We start from the raw sequence: 13,025 nt of genomic DNA on the forward strand, positions 1-13,025 counted from the left end.
GAGGATGCTTGGAGCCGAGGAGACTGGCCCAGACCCTTTGGTGCTTTTGCATGTTTTCTGGGACAACGGGGACCTGCAGAGGGATGTCAGCTCAGATAAACGAAATGCTCTGGGGTCTCTGCAGTCCTGCTCCCTGGGGGCAGGGGGTATTCTGGTAAGAAGTTAATTCTGGAAGGATCCAGGAGGGGGGAAGGACTGTGCCCCCCCCAGGCAGGCCGTGGGACTCCAGGACAGAGGAGCAGCAGCCCTTGGGTTTCACGGTAGGTAACACATGAGACCTGTGAACCTCGCGGGAGTGACATCACTGGCATCAATAGTTTATAGCGGGAAACGGACACTTGATCCCGTGTTGTGGCCAGCTGGCTCAGGTGCCTCAGGGCCGCCTGCCGGGGAGGCCCCTGATGACCCACCCGGGGCACAGGAATGGGCCCCTTCTCAGTCTGAACACACTAGCAGGCGTTCGGTGCCATGGTTTTCAAAGAAGGCTCCCCTTCCTGGAGTGGAGACGTTATGTCACCAATTTGTTCTCGTTTTGACAGGCCACGGGGTGGGGGCTGCTTGGTGCTCACCCAAAGGGGTTGGAGCAAAAGCACTGGCTCCAAATTCCTCTGCATCTCTGCATGGACATTTCTGCAAAGAAGACGGACAACCAACCAACAAGCACATGAAAAGATGCTCAACATCATGAGGGAAACGCAAGTCAGACCACAGTGACACGGCACCTCCCGTCCACGAGGGTGGCCACCACCCACACAGCAATCACCACCCACCCACGAGGATGACCACTGTCCACACGGCGGTCACCTCCGGCCCACGAGGGCGGCCAATGTCCCCACGGCAGTTACAAGTGTGGGCCAGGGTGTGGGGAGGCTGGAACCCTTGTCCACAGCTGGTGGGAGATGAAACGGTGCAGCTGCTGTGGATGACAGTGGCCGTTCCTCCAAAGGGTAAAAATAGAGTTACTGTATGGCCAGCAATCCCATCGTAGGAGTTCCACTCCAGGAAAATGAAAACAAGTCCGCATAAATACCGTACCCAAATGTTCACGGGAACGAGATGAACGGCAGACAAAAGGTGGACCCAACCCGAGTGTCCATCATGGGACAGATGTGTCCCTCCACACACGGGAACATCACTCAGCCATGCACGAAAAGGGGTGAAGCTCTGACACTCCCTACCATGTGAGAGAAGCCGGACACAGAAGGACACACAGGGTGTGATTCCATTGATGGGAAACGTCCAGAACAGGCAAGTCCACAGAGACAAAGAGTTAGTGGTTGTCAGGGGCTGGCGAGGGGATGTGGTGACTGCTGATGGGCACGGGGCTTCTTTTTGTTCCTGAGCATTTTGTATGTATTTTTTCTTACTGACTTTAAAATTTATGTATGTTAAATACTCATTCTACACAATTAGACAACCAAACAGAAGAAAACTAAAAATCGTCTGTAATACCCGCCCCCGCCCCAAGTCAGCAATAATTGTCTTTAACATCAGAGGTTTGGGGCTTCCCTGGTGGCGCAGCGGTTGAGAATCTGCCTGCCAATGCAGGGAACACGGGTTCGAGCCCTGGTCCGGGAAGATCCCACATGCCACGGAGCAACTAGGCCCGTGAGCCACAATTACTGAGCTTGCGCGTCTGGAGCCTGTGCTCCGCAACAAGAGAGGCCGCGATAGTGAGAGGCCCGCGCACCGCGATGAAGAGTGGCCCCCGCTTGCCGCAACTAGAGAAAGCCCTCGCACAGAAACGAAGACCCAACACAGCCATAAGTAAATAAATAAATAAATTAAATTAAAAAAAAAAAATCAGAGGTTTTCCCTTCAGAATACTTCCTGGATCTATTTATGCTGTACGGGAAACGTGTACGTGTGTAAACATAGATGTGCATATACTTACATATCTGTACATATGTATGTATATATATAATACATATACATTGTATACATATTTTTATATATATGCATATATATATATATAATTGGGATCACGCTAATATTTTCCAAAGCTTGCCTAAAAATTACTAAGTGTCATTGTAGCAAGTTCACACAACCCTGGAAGAATAAAAAATAAGCGTGCAAAGCTCTTCTTCTCTCCTGGTCCTGGCAGATTCCTGCTGCTCCAAGCTCACGCTGTTCACTTCCAGGCATTTTCCACATCCCAGAATCTGGGGGAATCATACGATCATTTTTCTATTTTATAAGGTGGCACCATGTTCCTGGCTGTTAGGCAGTTTCTCTCCTGTGGTCTTTAAATGGTCCTCAAGTCTTTTGTATCCATTTTTCATTGATACATTTAAAAACCAGCTCGGGGAGGGGGTCTCCCAAGCTTAGGCAGGAAAACATTTAAAAATAGTTGATGCAGAGAGGGAAACAAGTATCCCAGGAATCCGGAGGTAAAACTGTTAACTGTTGTTACATGGAGCAGGTTTTTAAATTCTTACTTTGTAGTTTTATTCTGTTAACCAAGGAGAGAGATATGTCTCCTTGTTAAGATGGTTCCCCTTCGTTTTCCTTTCCACTTATTTGATATCCTGAAACTTTCCGGATGATACTAACATTTCTTCTGAAACATCGTTTTTGTTGTTGTTTTAATGGTGGTAAAAGAGACAGAACATGAAATTCACCATCTTAACCATCGTTAAGCGCACAGTTCAGTGGCACTAAGCATATTCACATTGTTGGGGAGCTATCCCCACCATCCATCCCCAGAACTTTCCAGAAACATCATCTTTTTTTTTTTTTTGCCGCACCCTGTGGCTTGCAGGATCTCAGTTCCCCGACCGGGGATTGAACCCAGGCCATGGCACCGAAAGTGCCGAATCCTAACCACTAGGCTGCCAGGGAATTCCCTGGAAACATCATATTTAACTAGAGCTGGATCATGGTTGAGATGCTGCACGACCTTGGCCAGCCGTCGATGTGGGAGCCCCTGCCGAGGCCACGTCCCTCACGTCCTTCCCTGGCCCCTCACGTGGGTGGCTGAGCTGGTTACCCTGAACTCACTCGGGACTTGTGGGTGCGCCCAGGTCTGCACACTCTGGCTCTGTGCCCCCCAGTCCCCCAGCCTGATGTCCGGGAGCCCCGCCCCAGCCCTGCTGACCTGGGACCTGCTGCCTTCCCCGGGGTCCTCAGCAGGACCCTGCAGCCAGCCCGCTGCCCCTGGGCCTTCCTATCAGAGCATCAGAGCTGGACAAACAACCAGAAAAACCCAGAAAGCCTGGGGTGATCACCTTTCCTTCCCTACGATCCAACATTCTTAGCTTTTTTTTTTTTTTTAAAGAAATTCACATTTTGCAACCCCCCCCACCCCAAGCTTCTCTGTGGAGCCAACAGGGTTTAAATTCCCGCCCATTATCCTGGAGGAACATTCTAGAAGCAGTTGGGCCAAGGAAAGCCCCACCAGCTTCCATCACCCCTGTTTTCTTGGCGATTTCCTTTTTGCTGAAGATAAAATAGGTCCCAATAATAAAAACAAACGTACCGAGAGGCTTGTATTTATCTCCAAAGCACGGCCTCTGGGCTCCGGAATGTTCTTGTGTCATTTCCAGATATTGTATAGGGTTCCGGCAGAGACACGGGGACACAGCCGGGACAGACCAGGCCAAGGCTCTAATAGAAACACAGCTTTTAAATCCCTGTATGCCACTGACAACCTGCGAAGTTCACGGTTATTTCTCCCTGTGAAAATTTGTCTCTGGAACCTTCCACGGGGGTTCTCCTACGCCCCAGACCTTGAAGAATTCAAACCACCAAGGACTACCCGCCCAGACCCCCAGGTCCCTTTACAGGGAGGCCGGCAGGATCACAGAGATCTTGACCCCAGACAAGGAAGGAAAAGTCCTTTGGTTCCCCAGCACTGTCTTTGATAATTTTCCCCTTTTTACTTCCGGCTGAGGAATGAGGTTATTAAGCCAAAGAATGAAAGAAAACCAGGGGGAGGGTTTGGGGCAGTTTTAATTGCTTTTCCAAGGTTGTTAATAATTGTATTTGTTGCCTCGTGGAGCGCAGAGGCTGGGGGGAGCCGGTGTGGGCCGGGGGTGGCCTCCATCCCTCAGCGGGTCCTGGACTGAAGGCTGCAGGCCCAGGGCCCCACCCGCGAGCGGGAATGGCCGCATTCCTAGCATTCCTTCTCTCCTTCCCACATTGTTTGTTTGTTTGTTTTAAATTAGACGCCGCCAGGAACTCCTTCTGCCTTTTGGATTCTGCTGTCCTAGAACCACCGCCTGGCCGAGCCACAGAACCTTCCAGCACCCTCCCAGGCCCACCCCCCCAGAGACACCCACGCTGTGGGTTATTCTGCATCTCAGTGTGTGCGGGGGCCCGCAGGACCTCAGGCCCACGGAGCAAGCGGCCTCCTCCGCCCGCCCCGACCTCCCCGTCAGGACCTCCGCCCCCCCCCACTTACGCCCCCCACGTGGCTGTGGGCGGGAGGAGGGTGGAAAGGAGATTCTGCCGCTTGCAGAGCAGGCTGGGTCACGGAGGACACCGAGGCCTGGACACAGGGAGGGGGCAGAATTTCAGACGCCAGGTAGTCAGCTGACATCCAGCTTGCCTGCGAGAAAACCGAAGCAGGGGTTACCACCCTCGGTCCGGCGGCCCCTGCAGCCCCTCCACTGAGTCCAGGCTCTGTCCCCAGCACCCAGTGGGCACCTAAAGAGGGCCAGGCTGATGGCGGTGGGGCCGTGGGGCCGGCGGGCGGTTTGGGAAGCTGTTTCACTGCCCTGAGCCTCAGTGGTGTCACCTCTAAAACGGGGGCAAGGTTCGCCCCTGGTGGAGCTGCGGTGCTCTTGTCTGCAGACTCCGGCCCGTGCAGTGAGCAGAAACCCCGCCTGTGTGACCTTGACCTCTTCTTGGAAGGAACAGTAAGACCAAACCGGATAACACCTGTCAGGCCTCAGGGGCCTCCGGCACTCAGGTGGGACACCAGCAGAGTCAGCGACTGCTGTAGTAGAAATGGCATTGTTTCCAGGAAATTGGAGAATTCTGGGCAGGTTCACGCACACATCAGGTGCTCATGCTTGGGGCCTTTATTATTGCCCCGAGCCTATCACCTCTGCCCAGCACAGGGCGGGCACACAGCCAACGGAACTCTGACACTGAACAAAGGAAACCTCATTTACAGTGGAGGTTTCCCTGCCCCTGCCCCTCACCCCCACCCCTGCAGACTCCAAACATGAGGAAGGTTATTGCTTCTCACCAGCAGAAGGAAGCGTTTCTCCCTGCACGGCAACAGCCCAGCCCAGCCAGCCAGAAACTTCACACCCCAGCCAATGAGAGACCATCACAACTCAGCCAATGAGAGACCACCACAGCCCAGCCAATGAGAGACTTCACAGCCCAGCCAATGAGAGACCATCAGAGCTCAGCCAATGAAAAGCCACCACACTCCCAGCTCCGAGTTTCCTCCAATGGGCTCTCTGTTTACAACAGCCCCGCCCAACTCCCTATTCTCTATAAAAGTTTCCTCAGCTTTCTTCTCCAGACTTGCCTGTGGCTTCCTGGATCGGGTATCCAGACTTGTACCTGTTTGCAGTTCCCGAATAAACCCGTTTTGCTGTTAAGATATCTGGTTGTTTTAGATTTAAGGTCAAGTTTATGATCAGGGAGATCCCATCTGGGAGTAAAGTTGTTTTGAGCATTTTTTCTTTTTTTTTTGCCACTCCGTGCTTCTTGTAGGATCCTAGTTCCCTGACCAGGGATCAAACCCAGGCCGTGGCAGTGAAAGCTAACCTAACCACAGGACCTGGCGGTCCTAACCACTGGACCGCCAGGGAATTCCCAGAATTGACCATTTTTAAGTGCACAATTCAGTGGCAGTACATTTGCAATGCTGTACAATCATTACCTCTATTTAATTACAAAACATTCCATCACCCCAAAAGGAACCTGGTCCCCATCAGCAGTCTCTCTCTACCCCCTCCCCAGCCCCTGACAACCACCAACCCACTCTCTGTGGATTGGCCTGTTCTGGACGTTTCCCATCAATGGAATCACACCCTGTGTGTCCTGTCTCTGGCTTCTCTCACTGAGCATCGTGTTCTCAAGGTCCATCCACGTGGTAAGGGGTGTCAGGGCTTCACCCCTTTACATGGCTGAGGGACGCTCCCATGTGTGGAGGGACCACATTTGTGTACCTGTTCATCCATCAATGGACACTTGGGTTGTGTCCACTTTGGGGCTGCTGTGAACAGTTGTGAACACATCTTTGTTGGAACACCTGTTTTCAGTTATTTGGGGTAACGGCCTAGGACTGGCATTACTGGAATGGATGGTAACTCTGACTTATTGAGGAAGTGCTGTTTTCCACAGCGGCTGCCCCGCTTTACTTCATTCCCACCAGTGAGCAGGATTCTTCATCTTGTGGACAGAACATGAGCCCCGGGGCTCAAAACAGCAGACTCTGGCTTCTCCCAGTGGCCCCCGAGGCTGCGCTGGGGTGGCGTCAGGACATGGGAAGGTACGTGTCAGACCACATGGGAGTTTCCATCATTTGAGGGCTGTGTGCACAGGAGGGAAATTGGGAAATTTGGACAAGTTCAGGCAGCCCGACGGTGAGTTACCACCTTGGACTCCGTGGGCCAGAAAAACCTGCTGGGGACGTTTGGTGCCCCACTTTCCCGAGTCTGGAGGCTCCCGTCTCCGAGAAGCAAGGATTCGGGGGGGCACTGGCTGTCCACCGTGGCTGCCCCGCTGGCTGCTCCCTAGCATTTTCTGCCTGGAGCAGGGGGAGATGAAGGGGGAGAGGGGAGAGGGGGAGGGGAGGGGGGAGGGGGAGGGGGGAGGGGAGGGGGGGGAGGGGCGGGGGAGAGGGGGGGGGAGGGGGGCGGGGGGGAGGGGGGAGGGGAGGGGAGGGGGGAGGGGGGAGGGGAGGGGGGAGGGGGAGGGGAGGGGGGAGGGGAGGCCCGTGCCGGCAACCCCCTTGGCGACCTCCCTCCAGGCCTCATGAAGCTCAGGGCAGCCTCTGAGGTCACTCAGCTTGGTGGGACTTGGAGCGGAGTCTGCCTAGCCCCGGCCTCCAGCCGCCCCCAGGCTCAGCTCCGGGGCCAGCAGGAGCAGTAGGCCATCGTCCCTGCCCTCACGCGATTGCTGGCGGCGGTGGACATCGGTCCAGAGCTCCAGAATTCAACGAGACCGTTGCATCGCGTGGCCTGAGCTCTGAAGAGGTAAAAGCAGGTGATGCCATCCACACAGAAACTTGCACACCGGTGTTTAGAGCAGCTTCATCCGTAACTGCCCAGACAGAAAGCAACCAACATGCCGTCCAGCAGGTGGATGGATGGATAAACGCTGGACGTCCAGACAATGGAATGTGACTTGGCGTTAAGAAGAAATGAGCTAAGAAGCCACGAAAAGACTCGGAGGAACCTTAAATGCACACGACTAAGTGGAAGAAACCAGTCTGAAAAGGCTACACACACACTGTGATTCCAACTCTGGGCCATTCTGGAAAAGACAGGACTCTGGAGCCGGGAGAAGGATCAGAGGTACGGGGCTTGGGGGGAGGAGGGATGGATAGGAGGGGACCAGAGGGGTTTAGGGCAGTGAAACTACGCTGTGTGATGCTGTAACGGTGGATACGGGTCAGTGTACATTTGTCCAAACCCACAGAACATCCAACACCAAGAGTGAACCTGAGTGTCACTACGGCCTTTAATTAATAATAAAGTATTGATATTGCTCATGGATTGAAACTCTTGTAGCACACCAACACCAGACGTTCATAGCCAGGGAGGAAACAGCAGGGAAACGAGGGTGAGGGTGTGTACGCAGGAACTCTCTGCAATTTCTGCTCAATCCTTCTGTAAACCTAAACCTGCTCAAAAACTGAAATCTATTTTTTAAAAAGGGGTGGATGCTTGTAAGGGCAGGGCAAGGGAGGTCCAGATGCGACAACAGAATAACAAACAACCTGGTTTTTTTAAAAAATGGGCAGAGGATCTGAATAGACATTTTTCCAACAGGTACATGAAAAGATGCTCAACATCGCTAATCATCAGATAAATGCAAACCAAAACCACAGTGAGATATCACTTCACACCACTCAGAATGGCCATCATGAAAAAGACAACAAATAATAAGTGTTGGTGAGGATGTGAAAAAAGGGAGCCCTTGTGCACTGTCAGTGGGAATGTAAACTGGTGCAGCTACTGTGGAAAACAGCATGGAGTTTCCTCAAAAAATTAAAAATAGAATTATCATATCATCCTGCAATTCTACTGCTGGGTATTTATCTGAAGAAAACAAAAATACTAATTCAAAAAGATATCTGCACCCCCATGTTCATTGCAGCATTATTTACAATAGCCAAGACATGGAAACAACCTAAGTGTCTGTCGACACTTAGGTTGAATGCATAAAGAAGATGTGGTACCTATATATACAATGAAATATTATTCAACCTTAAAAAAGAAGGAAATCCTGCCATTTGTGACAACGTGGATGGACACAGAGGCCATTATACTAGGAGACAGAGGTCAGATGGGGAAAGACATACTGCGTGATCTCACTTAAATGTGTACTCTAAAAAAAATCAAGCTCATAGAAGCAGAGAGCAGAACGGTGGTTACCAGGGGCTGGGGGTTGTGGGTGTTGGGAAGTGGGGAGATGCTCGTCAAAGGGAAAAAGCTTTCAGTTATAAGATGAATAGGTCCTGGGGGTCTAAAGTGCAGCACGGTGATTATAGTTAATAATATTGCATTGTGTACTTGACAGTTGCTAAGAAAGTAGATGGTAAAAATGTTCTCATCACAAAAGCATAGGTAACCACTTGAGGCGATGGCTGTGTTAATTAGCTTGATTGGGGTCATCATTTCACAATGTAAACATATATCAAACCGTCACATGCTGCACCTTAAATGTACACAGTTTTTATTTGCCAATCACACCTCAGTGAAGCTGAGGGAAAAAAGTGTTTGCTCCTAGAGAAACGGCTTGATGGAATTACGTGAAATGATGAGTTGGGACAGGCTTTTAGAAAAAATTATGCCCTGCCGTATTGTATAAATTAATTTGTGCAAAAAACTAGTAAAGATATTTTTACATTATGCACAGAAAAATTAATTATACAATTCAATGCTTTCTTGTATATTCAGAGTTGTGTGACCATCACCTCTATCCAATTCCAGAACATTCCACCATCCTAAAAGGAAGCCCCATACCCATCAGCAGTCACCCCATCCCCCTTCCCAGGCCCTGACAACCAGGAACCCACTCTCTGTCTGTGGATTTGCCTGTTCTGGACGTTTCCCATCGATGGAGTCACACCCTGTGTGTCCTTCTGTGTCTGGCTTCTCTCACTGAGCATCGTGTTCTCAGGGTCCATCCACGTTGCAGCGAGTGTCAGTGTTTCTCTCCTTTTCATGGCTGAGTGATGCTCCCGTGTGTGGAGGGACCACGTCGCAATCACCTGTCGTTGGTGGATGGGCATCTGGGTGCGTCCACCTCTTCCTGTAGTGAATGATGTTGCTCTGGATGTGGGTGAATTTGTGTGGACTCATGTTTTCACTTTATTTCCACCCAGGAGGGAGACTTCCAGGTCACATGGAAATTCCACATTTGACCTTTTGAGGAACAGCTGGCCAGCAGTTTTCACGTCCAAGGGCCGTTCAGAGCTTGGAGGGGGTGAGGCGGCGCCTCCTGGCTGCTCCCTGGGGTGCAATCTTCACCCTGGCAACGACTTATTGATGAGAGCAGCTCGGTGAAGCCAGGAGAACTTTCCATGGGTTCCCATTATAAATAGGGCTGGTGTGCCGGCCGGCCACCCTCTCCCGAGGCTGAGAACCGGGCATCCCGCTCAGACCAGCCGCCTGGGTGTGGTCAGGGCCACTTTGGTCCCCAGCGCCCAGCCTCCCCAGCACCAGTCCCTCTGAGGGGCCGGGGTCAGCCACCGGCCTCTGGACAGGTGCCCTGTGGGATGCTGCCCACCTGCTCCCCCCCCCACGCCCCTTCGGGCCCCTCGCCGTCCTGCTCTTCCCTCTTTCCTTGTCCTGAACCGCCCGTCCCCAAGCTCAGGGCGGGGCCTCCATCCTGGCAGGGCGTCCCTCACCGGAGCCCCCAGCACAGCCCTGTCCCTCCCAGCCCCGACCCCCTGGGGGCTGCGGGCATCCAGGTCCCCCTGGGTCCCCTCCCGGCCTGGGGGACCTGTCCTGTCTGCCTTCCAGGGAGGTTTATAAAGACCAGAGCCCACGGTGAGACCCCCCCGCCTCCACAAACATGATGGTCACCACCACGGTCAGAGTGTCTGTTCTCTCAGGTCAGACTCTACCTCCATTGCCCTGTGCCCACCTGGTCCCTTCCCTCCTGGCTCCTCACCGCAGCGGAGGTGGGACCCCAGCTCAGCTCCGCCCCGTCCATTTCACAGGCAGACACACTGAGGCCACGGGGGTGGGGGCGGGGTGCTCCTGGGGGGCTGCGTCTGCGGGGAGGGGTCAGGCAGACTGGGGGACGCCCCCCACCCCGGGGAGACCGGCCTTTCCACAACACTCTTAGGCAGCAGCCACGGGGTCTGTGGGGCGACTGGGCAGCCCTGGGGGAGAGGGCAGGGATGCGGAGTGGATGTCCCGTGCTCGGGGCTGGGGGGCGGCATTGAGGCCATGAGGCCGGGGGCGCCCGCAGGGACCCATTGAACGCTCAGTGGCCGCTGGCCAGGGGGACCGAGGCCCTGCGGCGACTCTTGCCCACCGGTGACTCTACCACCGTCCAAGGGGCCAGACTGTCACCCACCTCCCTACATGGACAGTCTCGTGAGGATTCAGCGCCCTAAGGCGCCCGCTCCCCCTCCTCGGTTTCCCCGGCGCGTCCCCGGGGAAGGGCAGGTGGAGGTCCGGTTCCAGCAGGGCTCTGAGCCCCAAAGCAGCCAGCGGAGCCACCAGAACCAAAGCAGGTCATAGCTGCACATCCATAGTTACATCCATCCAAACCCTCGCGTGTGTACGGTGCGTAATTACTTCTCGAAGGATCCCGAGGTCCGCGGTGGGTCCTGGGGATGAGGGCCCCGAGGCGGGCGGGAGGGGGGGAGACACTGCAGATTCTGGGCTGGTTAAGCCATGTGTGTGGCAGTTTTATCCTACGACGCATTGCAAAATCCCGATTCTAAGCACAGGGACCTATACTCAATACCTTGTAATAACCTAAATGCAAAGTAATCTGAAAAAAAAAAATATATATATATATATACATATATAACTGAATGACTTTGCTGTACACCTGAAGCTAACACAGTATTGTCAATCAACTAAACTTCCAAAAAAAAAAAAAAAAAAGTCCTGATTCTGCTCTGCTGTTGTGACCACGATGTCACGGGCAGGCCCATGGGAACATCGCAGGGCCGCTTCCAATGTGGGCGCCCAGCTGAAGTCACTCACACCCAACAAAGCAGCTTAAAAATAAATATAAGAACTCCAAATAAAAAAGAGAGAGAGAGAGAAAGAAAGGAAAGAAAAGGAGGAAAAACCGGTGCCCTGCAGGGGTGTGGGGATGTGTCTGGCTGGGAAGCACCTGGGCTGAGGCTGAGGCTTGGGGTGGGGCCTGGACCGCCCTCCCAGGCTTTCTACGCCTGCGGAGTTGACCTGACACTAACACAACCTTGTAAATCAACTATACTCCAATATAAAATTTAAATTAAAATTAAAAAAATACTAATTGAGATAAAATTCACATAAAATTGTACATTTAAAGTGTACTATTCAGTGGCATTTAGTGCATTCACACTGTTGTACAACCATCATGTCTAATTCCAGAACATTCCATCACCCCAAAAAGAAGCCCCATCCTCATCAGCAGTCACTCCCCATCCCCCTCCCCAGCCCCTGACAACCGTGAACCCACTCTCGCTCTCTCTGTGGATTTGCCTGTTCTGAACGTTTCACATAAATGGAATCACACACTCTGTGGCCTTTGGTGTCCGGCTTCTCTCACTGAGCATCATGTTCTCAGGGTCCACCCACGTGGCAGCGAGTGCCAGTGCTTCACACCTTTTCGTGGCTGAGTGATGTTCCCATGTGTGGAGGGACCACAGTGTGTTTATCCATCACCTGTGGATGGATATTTGGGTTGTTTCCACCTTTTGGCTGTTGTGAATGGTGCTGCTGTGAACGTATGTGTACAAGTTTTTCTTTGAATACCTATTTTCAATTATTTTGGGTAGGGCTTCCCTGGTGGCGCAGTGGTTAAGAATCCGCCTGCCAATGCAGGGGACACGGGTTCGAGCCCTGGTCTGGGAAGATCCCACATGCCGCGGAGCAACTAAGCCCGTGTGCCACAACTACTGAGCCTGCGCTCTAGAGCCCGCGAGCCACAACTACTGAGCCCACGTGCCACAATTACTGAAGCCTGCGCGCCTAGAGCCCGTGCTCCGCAACAAGAGAAGCCACCGCAATGAGAAGCCCGCGCACCGCAAAGAAGAGTAGCCCCCACTCGCCGCAACTAGAGAAAGCCCGCGTGCAGCAACGAGGACCCAACGCAGCCAAAAATAAATAAATAAATAGATAAATTTAAAAACAAAAAAATTATTTTGGGTATATATATCCAGGAGCAGACTTTCCAGACCCCAAATGTTTAACGCCCAGAAAGGCAGGGCGCCCATCACTCAGGGGCTCCTGGCTGCTCCCAGCACAGCCCCCCCCCCAAGGGAGGAGCAAAGAGGACCCAGCGGTGGATATGGAGGCCCCATGCGGGGGATGGGCCCCAGCAGCAGCGTCCAGCTCAGGCCAGGTGACCCAGGTCCTCCACAACCCCTGCGGGTGGCCACGTCCTCACTCCACACCATGTAGTTACATGACTGACCTATGAGGGTGGCCAGCCAGAGTGGATGAGACATAAACAGTGGCCCCTCCGTCCCCAGCCTTTTCCATTTGCCTTGGCAGGAAATGAGGTTTTGTAACTTGAAATTGAGGGTTTCATGCCAAACCTGCAAATCTGCTCAGAAATACCCTCATGTGGGCCAAGAGGTGTGTCTTCCGGAAACATCCCTCCCAAAGCAAGGGCAGGAGCGGAGAGCTGGGGCTGCTGCCCCAGGTGACCCAGGACGA

General features: G+C 53.0%; 1 long non-coding RNA gene across 1 annotated transcript; it reads left to right on the top strand.

The window, feature by feature from the left end:
* The first annotated feature begins 6,909 nt into the window (after positions 1–6,909).
* LOC118892702 lies at positions 6,910–8,015 on the top strand. The gene is made up of 3 exons (XR_005019320.1): positions 6,910–7,160; positions 7,263–7,481; positions 7,959–8,015. It is a non-coding gene; the product is annotated as an uncharacterized LOC118892702 (long non-coding RNA).
* Positions 8,016–13,025: the final 5,010 nt, after the last annotated feature.

This window comes from Balaenoptera musculus, chromosome 3 (genome assembly GCF_009873245.2).
Source record: "Balaenoptera musculus isolate JJ_BM4_2016_0621 chromosome 3, mBalMus1.pri.v3, whole genome shotgun sequence".
Taxonomy (NCBI): domain Eukaryota; kingdom Metazoa; phylum Chordata; class Mammalia; order Artiodactyla; family Balaenopteridae; genus Balaenoptera; species Balaenoptera musculus.